Raw genomic sequence first — 6,000 nt, forward strand, 5'->3', positions numbered from 1 at the left:
ACCCTGTTCTTGACTTCACAAGGTGGTTTTCTGTATTTGCAGTAGCTCCTTTTGCACAAGTATCCAAGCTTCAGGGGTGCGGAAAACACGACATTGACATTAGTTGTGGCTCCAATCTTTTTTACCCGTTGCGAGAACCCATGCTTGTACAGAATGACTGCATATTTTTTGTATTTGCTGTTCATCTTCACAGACATTTGTTTTTTTTTTGGGTGAGTGTGTAGGAGAGAGTGAGAGCAGCATAAATCTGTGATTTCTTCGTAATAAAGTTTGTTGAAAGTGCGCTTTCTCTCGTGTCGTCTCTATCTTGTCTTCGTTAGTTTTTGCGCAATTGAAGTACAGTTTTTTTAAAATTAAGGTAAGCTCCAACCCAGTGTTAGACGATCTGACTTCTCCGTCTCTGCTCCGCGGACGGAGGTGACGAAATTTGCGGCAGATAAAGAGGAGGAAACGGAAGAAATACTTCTGTTCAGATTTCTGAACGGCCCAGAGTGCATCCCTGGGGAGTGATTTCTTCTTCTGTCGGGCCCATATGCAGTCCGCGCGGCCTGTGTTCTGTCCACCCGCTGAAGCTGGGTAGGTAGAGAGGGCCTAGACAGCAGCATCTCCCACTGCTCTTGTTGGGTAGTTGACGGAGAGAGAGGAGGGTGCTCAGGACTGACGTCGCACACCACGATTACGGGGCGGAGTGTCCCTACTTCTGAGCCAAATTTACATTGAACGTCGTAGCGATTCGGATGCATTAAGTGAAGACGCGTAGGCTGTGTGAAGGAGGCCAGATTGTATGAGCCGCAGGGTAGTTTGTTGTTCTCTGGAAAGGTCAGGATAAGGCGAAATCACGGTCGGTCTCAGAAGGCGATAATGCTGGGTTATCTCCCTGAACGTGACAAGCGGGTAACTGTCCTCGTGCAGCTCCATAGCACGGGAGATAAAAGCGCAGGCTTGTTGGGTGGGCGTTTTTGTTGCCCTCCATTGAAGCATGAGGAGGTGTTTAGATGAGCTGAATGAAACCATTTGGGGAGTGGTTTTTTAGCACGCGCAGTGCAGGTCAGGACACCCAAACCGACTGGTAATTCCAGTCGGCTTGCTGGGAATCGGTGACTACCCTCCGAACGCCTGGTTGAGTGAGAGCCAAGGTGATGGCTGCCTCTTCTGCTGCCATCTTTTCTTTGGTCCTAAGCGAAGTACACGCAAGCAGGTTGGTTCTGGAGGTAGCAACGATGAAGGCGTATTGGTGCCCTTGATGTTTGGAGGCGTCTGTGTACATAACTGAATGATCCCCACCGAGGGTGGTGTTTAGCGCTTGAGCCCGTGCTTGTCGGCGACCCTGGTCGTGTGAGGGGTTCATATTTCTAAGCAAAGGGAGCATCTTTTCTTTTAGTCGCCAAGAGGGTTGGCGTACTTCAAGCGGAGTGACATTCAGGACTGGTTAAGGGACAATCTGGTGAAGCATGCGGTTACCCACCGCAGTTCTGAGTCGGACCTTCTGGTTAAAAAGGTGGCCTTCTCTCAGCTCTTCCACCGTGTTGTAGAGCACCGTTCTAAGCAGCCTCTCTGTAGATGCACTCATGAGAAGACGAACTGCCTGCTCGACCGCCTTTCTAATCATTATATAAAGCATCTCTATGTCTTCCTTGTTGAGAAGAAGAAAGGGGGTTGACTTAAGGGACTCTCAAAAGGACAAAAGCTTCAATTAATCGAAAGGTACCGGATTCCTTTAGGCCTCGCTTCTTTTGTGGCAACTCGCCTGATCATGTGTATGATTTGATTAATGCTGTTTTTGAGGCGCTGCAAGGAGACGTCACTCTTGGTGTTAGCCTCGAGATGTAGACCCAGGATCTTGATGCTGGGGCTTGTAGAGATGGCCTCGCCATCAAGGAGTATTTGAATGTATTCCTTGAGTTGACGTGAGGGCGGACGACTGGGAGCTGTGATTTTTACGTGAGCACTGGAGGCCACAGGGCTTAGCACATTGGAGCACTAGAAGTGCGATGCCACGAATTGGTGTGAGCTTCCTTTAATTTTTGTAACTCTTAGCACATGAGCAAGGTGCGCTCAAGGCCGCTAGACGGGCGCGAGGGGTCGCGTGATGCTTTCACGTAGCATTCAGCGAGAACTAAGAGGGTAAACCCGTAGATGTGCTTGGTGAGTATACCACCTTTCTTACCCGTGTTCGCGTGGGCTCGTAGCTAAATCGGTAGGACAATGGGCTCTTGCTTTGTTAGTCTATTAGTTCCACGTTCGATTCCCGGCGGTGCCAGGAAATTCTTTTATTGTTTCGCTGGAGTTTTCTGGTGACACCAACGATCGCGAAAGAACCCTTGGGGGGTAGAGGTAAAAAGCATAGCTTTAAAACAGTTTCCACTCTTGTGCTACACCAATACAACTCAATCAAACACCGTTCATGCATCATGCATTGATTTAACCTTACCAAGAATATCTCTTTGAAGTAATAAATGGTGTAGTTAAGTGCATTTAACTTCTCTTTGGTTTTACAATTTGTTGAGAATTTTGTGAGTGAATTTAAGTGACGTCGCATGGGTAATCGTGATGGGTGCCGTTTACAGCTTTGCTTTCCAACCATATTCACGGGGTGAATTGGCGCGATTTTTTTTAGTATGTAATCAATATTGTTTGTTGTGTGACCATTGGCGTCCCTGAGTGCAAACAACGTTTGCCAAAAGTGAGCTTCCCTCTACTCGCTTTCAACTGCGTTCATGTTTCAATGTTGCTTCAATGTTTGCAAAATTGAAAGCACTGATGTCGGCAGTTTTGCTCTTGTTGATCAATCTGGACAGCTCTGCCATTTTCATTCGGTCCCCCACGTTGCAGTGTAATATTTTCAGCTCGCCCAATCCTACAGCCTTTTAAAAAAATCGCGCCAATCCACCCCGTGAATGTGGTTGGAAAGCGAAGCTGTAAACGGCACCCATCACGATTACCCCTGCGACGTCACTTAAATTCACTCACATCGCTCAACAAATTGTAAAACCAAAGAGAAGTTAAATGCACTTAACTACACCATTTATTACTTCAAAGAGATATTCTTGGTAAGGTTAAATCAATGCATGATGCATGAACGGTGTTTGATTGAGCTGTATTGGTGTAGCACAAGAGTGGAAACTGTTTTTAAAGGCTGTAGGATTGAGCGAGCTGGTAATCCATGCTGCACTTCAATTGCGCAAAAACTAACGAAACTAGAGGGAGACGACACAAGACAAAGCGCACTTTCGACAGACTTTTTTAAGAAGAAATTACAGATTTATACTGCCCACACTCTCTCCTACACACTCATCCAAAAAAAAAACAATGAACAAACACCTCCTCCCTTCTGTGCCTTATCACACTCTTAGGTCACGTGCCGCTGCTTTTGCGCTTTCACGATAAATCGTTGTCTTGCCCAAGGACGTACATCTCTTTTTTCATAAGTGCGAGGGAGGGAGTGCTTACACAGCTCTTCCCAGCACGTTCTATTTTATTGGCCTCAATGATCTCGCGGGTCGTTCGGTTCTTGTTCATTGCTACGATATAACACTCATCAAACAGGGGTGTACATTTGCAATCCCGATAGTGGGTAGCCAAAAGACCTGAGTTCGCATTTTTCACATTGTTGGCATGTTTCCGCAGGCGATCATTGATGCACCTCCCCGTTTGCCCCACGTATATCTTTTTGCAGTCTAACGGAATGACATACACTACACATGTAGCGCGGTCAACAAACCTAACCCTGTGCTTGACTTCACAAGGTGGTTTTTTGTATTTGCAGTAGCTCCTTTTGCACAAGTATCCAAGCTTCAGGGGTGCGGAAAACACGACATTGACATTAGTTGTGGCTCCAATCTTTTTTACCCGTTGCGATAACCCATGCTTGTACAAAATGACTGCATATTTTTGTATTTGCTGTTCATTTTCACAGACATTTGTTTTTTTTGGATGAGTGTGTAGGAGAGAGTGTGAGCAGTATAAATCTGTGATTTCTTCTTAACAAAGTTTGTTGAAGGTGCGCTTTGTCTCGTGTCGTCTCTCTCTAGTCTGCGTTAGTTTTTGCGCAATTGAAGTACAGTATTTTTTAAATTAAGGTAAGCTCCAACCCGCTGTTAGACGGTCTGACTTCTCCGTCTCTGCTCCGCGGACGGAGGTGACGAAATTTGCGGCAGATAAGGAGGAGGAAACGGAAGAAATACTTCTGTTCAGATTTCTGAACGGCCCAGAGTGCAGCCCTGGGGAGTGATTTCTTCTTCTGTCGGGCCCATATGCATTTCGCGCTGGCCTGTGTTCTGTCCACCCGCTGAAGCTGGGTAGGTAGACAGGGCCTGGACAGCAGCATCTCCCATTGCTCTTATTGGGTAGTTGACGGAGAGAGAGGAGGGTGCTCAGGGCTGATGTCGCACACCCCGATTACGGGGCGGAGTGTCCCTACTTCTGAGCAAAATTTACATTGAACGTCGTAGCGATTCGGATGCATTAAGTGAAGACGCGTAGGCTGTGTGAAGGAGGCCAGATTGTACGAGCCGCAGGGTAGTTTGTTGTTCTCTGGAAAGGTCAGGGTAAGGCGAAATCACGGTCGGTCTCAGAAGGCGATAATGCTGGGTTATCTCCCTGAACGTGACAAGCGGGTGACTGTCCTCGTGCAGCTCCATAGCACGGGAGATAAAAGCGCAGGCTCGTTGGGTGGGCGTTTTTGTTGCCCTCCATTGAAGCATGAGGAGGTGTCCAGATGAGCTGAATGAAACCGTTTGGGGAGTGGATTTTTAGCACGCGCAGTGCAGGTCAGGACACCCAAACCGACTGGTAATTCCAGTCGGCTTGCTGGGAATCGTGACTACCCTCTGAACGCCTGGTTGAGTGAGAGTCAATGTGATGGCTGCCTCTTCTGCTGCCATCTTTTCTTTGGTCCTAAGCGAGGTACACGCAAGCACGTTGGTTCTGGAGGTAGCCACGATGAAGGTGTATTGCTGCCCTTGATGTTTGGAGGCGTTTGTGTAGATAACTGAATGATCCCCACCGAGGGTGTATGTTTAGCGCTTGAGCCCGTGCTTGTCGGCGACCCTTGTCGTGTGAGGGGTTCATATTTCTAAGCAAAGGGAGCATCTTTACTTTTAGTCGCCAATAGTGTTGGCGTACGTCAAGCGGAGTGACATTCAGGACTGGTTAAGTGACAATCTGGTGGAGCATGCGGTTACCCACCGCAGTTCTGAGTCGGACCTTCTGGTTAGAAAGGTGGCCTTCTGTCAGCTCTATCACCGTGTTATGGAGCCCCGTTCTAAGCAGCCTCTGTGTAGACGCAGTCATGAGAAGACGAATTGCCTGCTCGACCGCCTTTGTAATCATTATACAGGGTGTCCCAGCTATCATGCACCAAGATTTTAAAAAAGTGTAATGGCGGAACTCGAAGAAAACCTAGTGAATAATGTTTGCAGTACTGTGGAGAAGCGGACAGCATTTTTTTGTTAATGAGACCTAATTAATTACTTGTAATTAATTATCTTACTCGCGAAGTACTGCCCTAATCACTAAAGTGTCAATGAGGCACTTGTAGGTACCCACGAGGGGCATCTAACTGCGGTATTTTCAGCGACGAACTAATTACGTACACATTTATTCTGACTGATAAAGAAAACCCGCGAAATATGAAAAATACCACGTGACGGCGCGTCCGCGCGCACCGTAAAGCAACGCCCTCAAACAGGCTGCCTCTGAGCTAGCCAGAATGAAATAAACAAAAGAAAGAAAGGAGAAATCGCCACCGAGTTTGTGCCTTATCTGCACACGCGCCTTATCAAGGTGATGCGCTGTCTCTTCGGATGGGTAAAACCGCAAGCAGTTGCTTTCAATCAGCTTATTTGGGGACGCTGCTTTACAATGCGCGTGGATGCGCCGTCACCTGGTATTTTTCATATTTCGCGAGTTTTCTTTATCAGTCAGAATAAATGAGTACGCAATTAGTTCATCGCTGAAAATACCGCAGTTAGATGCACGTCGTCGATACCTACAAATGCC

This window comes from Haemaphysalis longicornis, unplaced genomic scaffold, assembly GCF_048455015.1.
Source record: "Haemaphysalis longicornis isolate Haplotype H1 unplaced genomic scaffold, Haemaphysalis longicornis Haplotype H1 scaffold_14, whole genome shotgun sequence".
In the NCBI taxonomy this organism is placed as follows: Eukaryota; Metazoa; Arthropoda; class Arachnida; order Ixodida; family Ixodidae; genus Haemaphysalis; species Haemaphysalis longicornis.